This window comes from Phyllobates terribilis, unplaced genomic scaffold (assembly GCF_046119375.1).
Source record: "Phyllobates terribilis strain yellow unplaced genomic scaffold, ASM4611937v1 Scaffold_1__5_contigs__length_1240528914, whole genome shotgun sequence".
NCBI lineage: Eukaryota > Metazoa > Chordata > Amphibia > Anura > Dendrobatidae > Phyllobates > Phyllobates terribilis.
The window spans coordinates 1,100,530,521-1,100,544,639 of NW_027362761.1; the positions used below are offsets into that span (position 1 = coordinate 1,100,530,521).

At 42.6% G+C, this 14,119-nt stretch overlaps 1 protein-coding gene across 4 annotated transcripts in view; it reads left to right on the forward strand.

The window, feature by feature from the left end:
• The window catches only part of ARAP2 (ArfGAP with RhoGAP domain, ankyrin repeat and PH domain 2), a 593,408-nt gene that overhangs the window by 319,576 nt on the left and 259,713 nt on the right, over nt 1-14,119 (forward strand). The gene's annotated exons all lie outside the window — the stretch shown is intronic.

Consider the following 14,119-nt stretch of genomic DNA (forward strand, 5'->3'; position numbering starts at 1 on the left):
GCAGACAGCATCTTATATTTACACAGCAAAAGCTACATTTAGTGGCTTATCTGTAAGATGTTGTGGGACCCCTACTACATAAATGGGACTGCTGCCATCTGCTCTGAATTTTTGTGTGCTTGCTTAACCACTTCGCGCCTGTTTTTGCCTTCATGACCGGGCCAATTTTTTAAATTCTGACCACTGTCACTTTATGAAGTAATTACTCTGGAACACTTCAACGGATTCCCCTGATTCTGAGAATGTTTTTTCGTGACATATTGTACTTCATGATAGTGGTAAAATTTCTTTGATATCACTTGCGTTTATTTGTGAAAAAATCGGAAATTTGGCAAAAATTTTGAAAATTTTGTAATTTTCAAACTTTGAATTGTCATGCCCTTAAATCAGAGAGATATGTCACACAAAATAGTTAATAAATAACATTTCCCATATGTCTACTTTACATATGCATAATTTTGGAACCAAAATTTTTTTTTGTTAGGAAGCTATAAGGGTTAAAAGTTGACCAGCGATTTCTCATTTTTCCAACAAAATTTACAAAAACATTTTTTTAGGGACCACATCTTATTTGAAGTGACTTTGAGGGGCCTTTATGACAGAAAATACCCCAAAGTGACACCATTCTAAAAACAGAACCCCTCAAGGTGCTCAAAACCACATTCAAGAAGTTTATTAACCCTTCAGGTGTTTCATGGGAATTTTTGGAATGTGGAAGAAAACAATGAACATTTAACTTTTTTTCACAAAAATGTTACTTTAGACTGAATTTTTTTATTTTCACAAGGGTAACAGGAAAAAATGGAATACACAATTTGTAGTGCAATTTCTTATGAGCGCGCTGATATCCCATATGTGAGGGAAAACCACTGTTTGGGCGCACTGCAGGGTTCGGAAGGGAATGAGCGCCATTAGACTTTTTGAATGTAAAATTTGTTTGAATAATTAGCAGACGCCATGTTGCGTTTGGAGAGCTTCTGATGTGCCTAAACAGTGGAAACCCCCCACAAATTACACCATTTTGGAAACTAGACCCCTTATGGAACTTATATAGATGTGTGGTGAGCACCTTAAACTCCAAGGTGCTTCACAGAAGTTTATAATATTGAGCTGTAAAAATAAAATTTTCACATTTTTCCCACAAAAACGTTTTTCATCCCTTAATTTTGCATTATCATAAGGATAATAGGATATATTGCACCATTAAATTTATTGTGCAATTTCACTTGAACACGCCAATACCCCATATGTGGAGGCAAACTACTGTTTGGGCGCACGGCAGGGTTTGGAAGGGAAGGAGCGCCATTTGACTTTTTGAATGTAAAATTTGCTTGAAAAATTAGCGGACGCCATGTTGCATTTGGGGAGCCCCTGATGTGCCTAAACAGTGGAAACCCCCCACAAGTGACACCATTTTGGAAACTAGACCCCTTAGAAAACTTATCTAGATGTGTGGTGAGCACCTTGTACCCCCAGGTGCTTCACAGAAGTTTATAATATTGAGCCGTAAAAATAAAATTTTCACATTTTTCCAACAAAAAATGTTTTTCATTCCCTAACTCTGGAGTAAGTGATCAGAGCAGAGCACAGGATACATGTGAGCAGAGCCTTACTGCGATCTTTGGGAGACATAATTAACAAATCAGTAGCAGGTAAAGAATTGGTTTTATTTATTTTTTACGACGTTCCTCATGCGGTAAAAGTGATGAGATTACTTTATTCTTTGGGTCGGTGCGATTACAGAGATACCAAATTTATATCGGGTTTTTATGATTGACAGCTGTCACACACTAAGAGACGCTTTTTTTTGCAAAATCTAGTTTTTGCATCGCCATATTTTGAGAGCTACAATTTTTCCATATTTCGGCCGACAGAGTCATGTGATGGCTTGTTTTTTGCGGGACGAGTTGACATTTTTATAGATACCATTTTTGGGTACGTGACATTTTTTGATCGCTTTCTATTCCGTTTTTTGGGAGGTAAAATTAATAAACACCTACAATTCAGGAATTGTTTTTTGAGGTTTTTTTTATGCCGTTCTGCGTGTGGTAAAAGTGATAAGGCAACATTATTCTTCGGGTCAGTACGTTTACAGCGATACTACACTTACTGTATTTTTTTTTATGTTTTGGCGCTTTTACACAATAAAACAATTTTATAGAAAAAATATTTTTTTTGCATCGCTTTATTCTGAGAGCTATAACTTTTTTATTTTTCGGCTGATGGAGCTGTATGGTGGCTTTTTTTTTGCGGAACAAGATGACTTTTTCAGCGGTACCATTTTTATTTCCATTTGGCTTTTTGATCGCATTTTTTTCCACTTTTTGTTGGGCGATATGATGAAAAAGCATATTTTTTTGCTCCGTTTTTTATTTATTTTTATTACGGTGTGCACAGAAGGAGTTAATTAGTGTGACAGTTTTATAGATCGGGTTGTTTCGGATGCGGCAATACGAAATATGTGTACTTTTTTTGTTTTTGCATAAATATACGATTTATTGGTTTAATATTTTATTTACTTATTTTTATTTATTTTGTGATTTTTTTTAACAGTTTGAAAACATTTTTTAGACTTTTGTTTTACATTTTTACTTAGTCCTGTATGGGACATTAATTTTTATTTTTCTAATCACTGATCTCATGCAATGTAATAGACATGTATTACATTGCATGACATCTTTGCTGACTGTTTCACAGTCAGTGTCTCCTGTTGGACTCAGCTGCTGGCTGAGCCTATCAGGACACCATATATGGCAGATCTGGAGGCGGTCATGTGACCTCCAGCTGCCATAACTATGGCAGGCCCTGGAAGATATTAGGGGGCCGTCGGAGAGGTAAGTGGACGACCCCCTCTCCTCTTACTATCTTCTATATGCCGTGATCACTATAGATCGCGGCATATAGAAGATAGCTAAGGGTTAACATCATTGGGACCTGATCCAATCAGGTCCCGATGATGTCCCCTGTCAGAGCTATCGCTCTGCACTGGAACCGCAGCACTTGCAGGACCCTGGGGGTCCTGAGCGCTGCGGAACCACCCACCGTTTTTAAACGTCGGCGCTGCACAGAGCCAAGGCAGCGCCGACGTTTATGTACAGTGGGCGGTCCTGAACCGGTTAAAAAACAACAAAAGAAAATTCTCATGTGATTATGTCAGGGTTGACCCGTGTGTCTTCTGTCGTAATCAGTGGAGTACCACTTAAAGTGGCAAATTAAGATACAGCTATAGAGTCCGAGAAATGGGGGGCTGGAACCAAATGTCCATTATCTGTATTTCAGCAATATCTGCATCCACAAGATGTGGACACAGTTGTATACAATAGTGCAACAGGTAGCTGTCAGCTTTGTGCTCCACCATTCAGCCTGTGCATCTGAGTCTCAGCACAGCAGGCACAATGATATCACAAGATTACGCCTGCTACATGGAGCCTCAGTCCATACACAGTACAGATTGGATGAGCACATGGTGGCAACAGGTCTAGGTGATGTTTTTTTTATTTTTTCAGTCACTATTTGTGGAAAGAACTGTTGACCTTGATAATGTATAAATGTATATTGGGTGATTGGTGTTGGATGATATTTTTGAGCATTCATTGTGGGGCATCATACTGTTGTGGGCTCTTTGAGGGGGCAATATACTATGAAGTTATCAATTTAAAGGTATCATACTGTAGGGGGATTACTATGAGGGTACTATACTCTCTGTTTAGGAAACTGTGGGGACATTACAGTGGCTGCCTTGTACTTCTCAACAATTTTGTCCCTGACTTGTTTGAAGATTTCTTTGGTCTTCATGGTGTTGTTTAGTAAGTGGTGGCTCTTGCTTAATGGTGTTAGAGCTTCTATGGCCTTTCCTAAAAGGTGTGTATATATTGACAGACATGTGACACTTAGATTGCACACAGGTGGACTTCCTTTCACTAAGCATGTGTCTTATGAAGGAAATTGCTTGCACCAGAAATTTTTAGGGGCTTCACCGCAAAAAGGGTGAATATATATGCGCATGCCAATTTTTAGTTATTTGATCCCAGAAAATTAATTTATGCCTATATTTTTTTCATTTCACTTCGGCAACTTAGACAATTTAGTGCTGATGCCTCACACACAAATCAGATTACAAAAATATTTAAACACAGGTTGTAAATTAATAATGTAACAAAATAGGTAAACAGCCAAAGGGGTTAAATACTTTCGCAAGCCACAGTATATTATGGAGGGGTCACTGTGCAATTCATCATACTGTGGGGGGTCACTGTGGGGACATCATACTGTGGAGGTTTACTATGGGAGCATCAAACTGTTGGAGGGGCAATGTCACTGCCTTATGTTTGTATGAGAGCATTGAGGACATAATACTGTATTGGTAGCACAGTTATGACATATAACAGTGTTGGAAAAACAGTGGGGACATCATAGTGTGTTGGGTGGCTGTGGATACATCACACCATGTTGTGGGCATTGTGTGGAGGTACTGTGGGGGCAAATTGTGTAGGGAATTCACTGTACGGGTTTCATACTACACTGACAAGCAAAAGGGTTAAAATGTTTTGAACTTTTGATTTTCAGGCTCCATATCTTACCATTCCCTACTGTTTTGAATGTGAGACTACCATCATTTTATAGGCAATCATCTTGGCTATCTCATACATAAAGTTGACTTACAACATTTTTATATAGGACTAGTTATGCAGCTTCTTGCCATGTCACTGCAATGTTACTGTTTTGTTCCTAAAAATTAAAATTTTAATTTGTATTATTTTGTTAGTATTTTGTAAATCCACCTTTGGCTTTCAACACTGCTTGAATCCTTCTGGACATGCTCTCCATCAGATTCAAGCATGTCTTGACTGAAATCTGATCCCAGGTCTCTTCTACACGTTCCCAAAGTTGGTGCATACTGGTCTATTCACTTGGGTATGTATACAGCGTTTTCTTCAACTCTACCCACAACAGTTCGATTGGGTTGAGGTCTGGGAAGTGTGGGGGCTAATCTAGCACCACTACTTCATTGTCATTGAACCATTTCTTCTTCAGTCTTGATGTATGCGTCAGGTTGTTGTTCTGCTGGAACACTATGTTGTCCTTTTCATTGTACTCAAGTGTATGAAGTAATTCCTCTTGTAGGATACTCGCATATAGCTAAACATTGAGACGACCATGGATCCTGGTCAATATTCTGCTTTGTTAAAATCTACACCACAGGTCAATTAATGCTGCAGAATTTTTTTTTGCACATTGTGAGGATGATGTTTGGTAAAATCACATCTACGATTCTATAATTTGCTGTGAGTGTTCTGCCAGGAGTAAACTAGAAAGAAATTCCTCATGGTGTCTGCCCCAAATGACCGTATGTATGATTTAGTGTTAAGTAATGTTGGGGGCATTTATGAAACTGTCTAAGAACAACTGTCTTTTTTGCCTATGGTATCCAACCACAGGACAGCTTTAATTTACTTTATAATGCTCTTTAAGGCTATGTGCCCACGATCAGGCTATAACAGAGCTTTGGGCGCAGCGTATTTTTGCTGCTTTCAAAGCGCTTTGTTCGATCACGCAGGTAAATCCGCATGTGTTCATTGAACACATGAAGAGTTACCGCACCCTACACATACTATTGTGAAGTTTCTGTTGCGGAGACTAGAATCTCTGCAACAGAAATTGACATGCTGTGGCTCATAAAACTGCCATCCACTGTGCTTCTACTGTACAACACAGCGTTTTGGATGCAGCACAGGTGATTATGATGATTATATTGATGATTATATTGATTATATTGATTATTGATTATATTGATCATGTGAAAATCATTTTCAATAACTCTATCCACATATATAAAACTAATGAAACTACTATAGTGGTGTATTGAGACCAACAATTAACCCCTTAATAACATCTGACGTACTAATACGCGTCTGTGCCCTGGGACTTAAGAGCCAGACCCGTATTAGTACGTCATCGCGATCGCGCGCGCACACAGGCTGTGTGGGCGCGATCGCCGCCGGGTGTCAGCTGATTGTCACAGCTGACACCCGGTACTATGTGCAGGGAGCGGTCCTGCACTGCTCCCAGCACATTAACCCCCATGATGCTGCGATCGAAGTCGATCGCGGCATTGCGGGGGCAAGGGGAGGTGATCGGCGATACTCACCTCCTCTTCCGGCTTCCAGCGCAGTCTGCAAAGGCTTCCCGGGTGTTGCCATGACGACCCGATGTCGTCATGACAACATCCGGGTCACCAGAGAGCAGGAAGATTGCTTGGACATGCGCAGTGCATCTCCAAGCAATCTTCACACTGTGCACTTCTGACAGCCTTCATGGCATAGGGATGGTGCTCCATTCCTGTGCCATGCAGGCGATCAGAAAAAAAAAGTGAAAGTCCCAGAGTGGGACAAAGTAATAAAGTGTATAAACTGTGTGAAAGTGGAAAAAAAAAAAAAAAATGTGCAAAAATATTATAAAAAAAAAAAAAAAATAATACACCAAAAATAAAAATATAATGTACCCATCAATAAATATTATTATAAAAAAAATAAAAAAAAAAACAATAAAAGTACACATATTTGGTATCGCCGCGTCCGGAACAACCTGACCTATAAAACGGTCCCACTAGTTAACCTCTTCAGTGAACACGGTAAAAAAAAAAAAAAAAAAACGAAGCAAAAAACAATGCTTTATCACCATATCGCCAAACAAAAAGTGGAATAACACGCGATCAAAAAGACGCATATAAATAAAAATGATACCGCTGAAAACGTCATCTCGTCCAGCAAAAAATAAGCCACCACACAGCTCCATCAGCCGAAAAATAAAAAAGTTATAGCTCTCAGAATAAAGCGATACTAAAAAATATTTTTTTCTATAAAATAGCTTTTATTGTGTATAAGCGTCAAAACACAGAAAAATGATACAAATGTGGTACCGCTGTAAACGTACTGACCCGAAGAATAAAGCTACCTCATCAATTTTACCACAAGCGGAACAGAATAAAAAAAAAAAAACAATTCCTGAATTGTTGGTTTTTGTTTATTCTGCCTCCCAAAAATCGGAATAGAAAGCGATCAAAAAATGTCACGTGCCTGAAAATGGCATCAATAACAACGTCAAGTCATCCCGCAAAAAACGAGCCGTCACATGACTGTCTGCCAAAATCTGGAAAAATTATAGCTCTCAAAATATGGCGATGCAAAAACTAGATTTTACAAAAAATGCGTCTTTTAGTGTGTGACAGCTGTCAATCATAAAAACCCCATATGATTCTGGCATTGCTGTAATCACACCGACCCGAAGAATAAAGTCGTCTAATCACTTATACCGCACAAGGAACGGCGTCAAAAATAAACTCTTGGGTTAGGATTGGGCTAGGGTTAGGGCTGGGTTTGGGGCTAGGGTTGTGCTGGGGCTAGGGTTGTGCTGGGGCTAGGGTTGTGCTGGGGCTAGGGTTGTGCTGGGGCTAGGGTTGTGCTAGGGTTAGGGTTGTGCTAGGGCTAGGGTTGTGCTAGGGCTAAGGCTGGGGTTGAGATTTTTTTCAAAAGTAAGAAAAAAAGATGACGATATGGCGACTAGTGTTGAGAGCAAGTGCTTGCTACTTGAGTTTGCATTGGGTGCTCTGGTATGCATTGAGTATCGTGGGTATTTGAGTGACATGCTCGAGTCTCTGCCCCATATGCTTCGCGGCCAAAAAACTTTACGGGGATTGCCTGCCATGCACGAGCGATCCCCGCATGTTTTTTTTTGGGTGTCTAATAACCGTGAAACATGCGGAGCAGGAACTCGAGCATGTCACTCGAGCACACGCTGTACATGGTGCATACCTGAGTACCCGATGCAAACTCAAGTAGCAAGCACTTGCGCTCAAGAATAATGACAACTTATTCAATATGATGACCTAATGTAAACAAATTCTGTGCCGTACCTCTGGGTTCAAAATGTTCACTATACACCTTAATAAAATCCTTGAGGGGTATAGTTTCCAAAATGGGGACACTTGTGGGGGAGCTCCACTGTTTAGGCACATCACGGGCTTTCCAAACGCGACATGGTGTCCGCTAATGAATTGAATGGAAAATCGGCTCAAATTGTTAGCGGACGCCATGTTGCGTTTGGAGAGCCCCTGTGTGCCCAAACATTGGAGCTCCCCCACAAGTGACCCCATTTTGGAAACTAGACCCCCCAAGGCACCTATCTAGATGCATAGTGAGCACTTGGAATCCCCAGGTGCTTCACAAATTGATTCGTAAAAATGAAAAAGTGAAAAAAAAAACACTTTTTCATTTTTATGAATTTATTTGTGAAGCACCTGGGGTTCCAAATGCTCACTATGAATCTAGATAGGTGCCTTGGGGGGTCTAGTTTCCAAAATGGGGTCACTTGTGGGGGAGCTCCAATATTTGGGCACGCAGGGACTCTCTAAATGCAACATGGTATCCGCTAACAAATTGAATGGAAAATCGGCTCAAATTGTTAGCGGAGACCACATTGCGTTTGGAGAGCCCCTCTGCGCCCAAACTTTGGAACTCCCCCACAAGTGACCCCATTTTGGAAACTAGACCCCCCAAGGCACCTTTCTAGATGTATAGTGAGCACTTGGAACCCCCAGGTGCTTCACAAATTGATTTGTAATAATGAAAAAGTGAAAAAAAAAACACTTTTTCATTTTTATGAATCAATTTGTGAAGCACCTGGGGTTCCAAGTGCTCACTATTAATCTAGATAGGTGCCTTGGGGGGTCTAGTTTAAAAAATGGGGTCACTTGTGGGGGAGCTCCAATGTTTGGGCACACAGGGACTCTCCAAATGCAACATGATATCCGCTAACAAATTGTCGGCTCAAATTGTTAGCGGATATCATGTTGCATTTGGAGAGTCCCTGTGTGCCCAAACATTGGAGCTCCCCCACAAGTGACCCCATTTTGGAAACTAGACCCCCCAAGGCACCTATCTAGATGAATAGAGAGCACTTGGAACCCCAGGTGCTTCACAAATTGATTCATAAAAATGAAAAAGTGTTTTTTTTTTTCACTTTTTCATTATTACGAATCAATTTGTGAAGCACCTGGGGGTTCCAAGTGCTAACTATGCATCTAGAAAGGTGCCTTGGGGGGTCTAGTTTCCAAAATGGGGTCACTTGTGGGGGAGCTCCAAAGTTTGGGCACAGAGGGGCTCTCCAAACGCAATGTGGTGTCCGCTAACAATTTGAGCCGATTTTCCATTCAATTTGTTAGCGGATACCATGTTGCATTTAGAGAGTCCCTGTGTGCCCAAACATTGGAGCTCCCCCACAAGTGACCCCATTTTGGAAACTAGACCCCCCAAGGCACCTATCTAGATTCATAGTGAGCACTTGGAACCCCTAGGTGCTTCACAAATTGATTCGTAAAAATGAAAAAGTGTTTTTTTTTTCACTTTTTCATTTTTACGAATCAATTTGTGAAGCACCTGGGGGTTACAAGTGCTCACTATGCATCTAGAAAGGTGCCTTGGGGGGTCTAGTTTCCAAAATGGGGTCACTTGTGGGGGAGCTCCAATGTTTGGGCACGCAGGGACTCTCCAAATGCAACATGATATCCGCTAACAAATTGTCGGCTCAAATTGTTAGCGGATATCATGTTGCATTTGGAGAGTCCCTGTGTGCCCAAACATTGGAGCTCCCCCACAAGTGACCCCATTTTGGAAACTAGACCCCCCAAGGCACCTATCTAGATGCATAGTGAGCAGTTGGAACCCCCAGGTGCTTCACAAATTGATTCGTAACAATGAAAAAGTGTTTTTTTTTTCACTTTTTCATTTTTACGAATCAATTTGTGAAACACCTGGGGGTTGCAACTGCTCACTATGCATCTAGATAGGTGCCTTGGGGGTCTAGTTTCCAAAATGGGGTCACTTGTGGGGGAGCTCCAATGTTTGGGCACACAGGGGCTCTCTAAACGCAACATGTTGTCCGCTAATTATTCAAGCAAATTTTACAATCAAAAAGTCAAATGGCACTCCTTCCCTTCCAAGCCCTACAGTGCGCCCAAACAGTGTTTTTTCCCCAAATATTGGGTATCTGCGTGCTGCCCAGGGGAAATTGCACAACAAATTTTGCGGTCCATTTTTTCTTGTTACCCCTGTGAAAATAAAAAAATTGGGTCTAAAGTAACATTTTTGTGAAAAAAGTTAAATGTTCATTTTTTTCTTCCACATTCAAAAAATTCCTATGAAGCACCTGAAGGGTTAATAAAGTTCTTGAATGTGGTTTTGAGCACCTTGAGGGGTGCAGTTTTTAGAATGGTGTCACTTTTGGGTATTTTCTGTCATAAAGACCTCTCAAAGTGACTTCAAATGTGATGTGGTCCCTAAAAAAATGGTTTTGTAAATTTTGTTGGAAAAATGAGAAATCGCTGGTCAACTTTTAACCCTTATAGCTCCCTAACAAAAAAAAATTTTGGTTCGAAAATTGTGCTGATGTAAAGTAGACATGGGGGAAATGTTACTTATTAACTCTTTTGTGTGACATATCGCTCTGATTTCAGGGCTTAAAAATTCAAATTTTGAAAATTGCAAAATTTTCAAAATTTTCGCCAAATTTCCATTTTTTTCACAAATAAACGCAAGTGATATCGAAGAAATTTTTCCACAGTCATGAAGTACAATATGTCACGAAAAAAAAAATCTCAGAATCAGGGGGATCCGTTGAAGCGTTCCAGAGTAATTACCTCATAAAGTGACAGTGGTCAGAATTGTAAAAATTGGCCCGGTCATTAACGTGCAAACCACCCGCGGGGCTTAAGGGGTTAAAGGGATCTGTCAACCAGTTTTTGCTATGTAATCTGAGGACAGCATGATGCAAGAGTTAAAACACTGAATTCAGGGATGTGTCACTTATCAGGCTGTGTGCTGTTGTTTACTTACAATGAAGGTTTTATCACCAGGAGATTATCATTACCCAGACTAGCTCCCTCCTGCCAAGTCGTTCGACCACGCCTCCTCCTCTGATTAGCAGCTCACTGTCAATAAACAGTGTACATAGAGAGCCTGGTGTGGGGATGGAGTTAGCATTCTCAGCTCTGCTGCATGCTACAATAAAAACTCTGATTGTGTCACAACTGCTGCACCCAGTAAACAAAGTTATACATCTCTGGAATCAGGATCTCTTCTACATTATACTGCTCTCATATGAAATAGCAAAAATCTGGTGACAAATTCTCTTTAATTTCTCCCTCTGCTACAGTAACAAGGCTAAGCAAATACCTTCATTTGCCACAAAGGGTGATTACTGCTTATTAGTGTTGAGCGAGCACTAAAATGCTCGGGTGCTCGAAGCTCGGGCCGAGCTCGCCGTGATACTCGGGTGCTCGACCTGAGCAATGAGCCCAATGTTAGTCTATGGGAGACTCGAGCATTTTTGCGGTGGCACCCCCAGCAGTCTTTTAAAAGCCTAACAAGTGCCCAAAACGATAGTGACAGTGCTCAAATGACATGGGGGCAGCATGGGGATCGCCCCAGGAAGCATTTCTGACCCCCAGGTCACTGCTGTCAACAACGTGGTCAGAGGTATTAAGCCACTTTTACAGGCTCACAATAAAACATTCAAAAAAGAAAGTGAAACTTTTTTCCTGTGAAATATGTTAAGGAACATCCTTTCCAGGGTAAAGACTTGTGTATAAGTTAAAATAAATGACCAAAAACAAAAATACTCCTCCACACCTTCGGCTATGTTCACAAGTAGCATTTTTTATGCGTTTTTGCACTTTTGTATTGCTTTCAACTATGACAAATGCTTTCACCGTGAAATGTCATTTTAACATTTTACAACCTTATCTGGCCATGTGCTGTGTGACACATGCATAAAGTGCTGAAAAGACAAGGGAACAGCATGGGGAAGACCCCTGGAAGCATCTCTGACTCCCAGGTCACTGTCTAAAAGTGTGTCCATCATAAGTGATCCTTACCGCATCAGAAGATGCAGACTTGCAACTATCCCCATGCAAGTTCTAGTTCCAGGGCAGTGTTCAATTGTACCTTCCCCATTCCTTGCAATACAAGCTCAAGTATGCAGCCTGCCGCCCACCCACCCCCAGGCTGCAATACCATACTGCTTGCTTGCTTGAACTTGAAATTGGGCCTTCTAGGCATGTGGAGGCGGAATCTGGCCACCACGTCATGACTGTGTTGGCGGCCTGGAATCCATACTCAGTCCCCAGCCGCCCGGCGGTCAGGTGTCCACACACGGTCCCCAGCCGCCTGGGGGCAGCCGGGTGTCCATAAACGGTCCCCAGCCGCCCCTATTTCTCCTTGGAACATCCCCCCACACACTTTTCTTAGCCCGGCCTGCTTTAGGCAGCATTGGACGAGCCCACCAGAAAACCAGACTCCTCCGGTGGGCCCTGACTTCTCCATCGGTGGAGTTGAGAGTGCCAAGGTGAGGAGCATGATGATGATGACAGAAGTTAGCATCTGCTATGTTTTCTTTTAATGCAAGTGTAAGTGTGCCGCCAGCCACCCACCCACCCCCAGACTGCAATTCCATACTGCTAGCTTGCACTTGAAATGGGGCCTTTTAGTTTGGAGGAGGCCGAAGCTGGCCACTACCTCATGGCTGCTTCGGCAGCGAGGTATCCATACTCAGTCCCCAGCCGCCCATATTTGTCCTGGTGTGCCTTATACATTAGATTAAGCGCGTATACCAAAACATTACCTGTGCCCTCCCCAGTGCATTTAGTGGGAAGGAGAGCCTATTCCGCTGTAGTGTGTGCATGCCAAACCCCTGTTCATGGTACATGCGAAGATGCCTCCCACCTTGCACCTGTCGTTGCAGACTTGCAACTATCCCCATTCAAGTCCTTGTCCCAGGGCAGTGTTCAATTGTACCGCTCCCATTCCTTGCAATGCAAGCGCAAGTATGCAGCCTGCCACCCACCCACACCCAGGCTGCAATACCATACTGCTTGCTTGCTTGCACTTTAAATTGGGCCTTTTAGGCATGTGGAGGCGGAATCTGGCCACCACGCCATGGCTGTGTCGGCGGCCTGGTATCCATACTCAGTCCCCAGCCGCCTGGTGGCCGGGTGTCCCCGCTTGCTCCCCAGCCTCCAGGGGGTGGCCGGGTGTCCATACTTGGTCCCCAGCCACCCCTATTTGTCCCGGTAACCTTTCCCACATTTTTCTTTCCTGGCCTGCTTTAGGGCAGCATTGGCCGAGCCCACCGGACTATCAGACTCCTCCGGTGGGCCCTGGCTTCTCCATCAGGGGAGTTGAGAGTGCCAAGGTGAGGAGCATGATGAGGATGATAGAAGTTAGCATCTGCTTTGTTTTGTTGTAATGCAAGCGCATGTATGTAGTAGCGGCTAGGCCTGAGGTGGTCAGCGTTTTGGCACATATCCTACCGCCTCCGAGGATTGCTGGATGTTTTCCTGCTACTATCCAAGTTCTATGACTCCTGTTAAAGCAAAGCTTCAGGTGATAAATGATGGATGAGGCAGTGGCAAAGGAGAAAGAGCAGGAGGAACAGGGACCATTCACATCAATATCAGGCCAGTCAACCAGATATGTCTTGTAGGATATGTTTCTGTAACAAAAGGAGCGGTTCGGCTACACAGTTATAGGGCATACAGTGAGTGCAATGCCTACCAAAAATTTCGAGCCACTCCAATGCACCTTGGAAATGACATGGAGGTCAGAGGGCGTTAACTAAACCTTTTTTTCCATTTATAGCAACTGGGTCTCCTGTGCACTGTTGGCCTAAGCAGTGAATGGAAGGCTTTCCAAAAATTATGAGGAACTGCAATGCCCCTTACAAGAGCCATGTGTGGCACCCCAGGGGTCTGGTCACCACAGTAATAGAGATATTACGTCGGAGAGCAAGTGGGAGGTTTCCTGGTCAGGATCCCTTAAACATGCAACATCCTCCTGCCCCAATCCTGGGAGGGGAGAATTCTGCCCTTATAAACTGGATCTGGGGCGGGGTTGAGTGAGTCAGAGAACAGTCAGAGTCAGAGTGAGAGCAAGGGAAAGTAACAGCAAGGAGCTCTGTAGGAGCTAGGAGCTAAAGACCAGGGGCTGGAAGCTGAGCAGAGCTCGCCCTGGCAGAAGACAATAGGAACCGGACACAGGAGTCCAAAGCTGTGAGGACTTATATATCC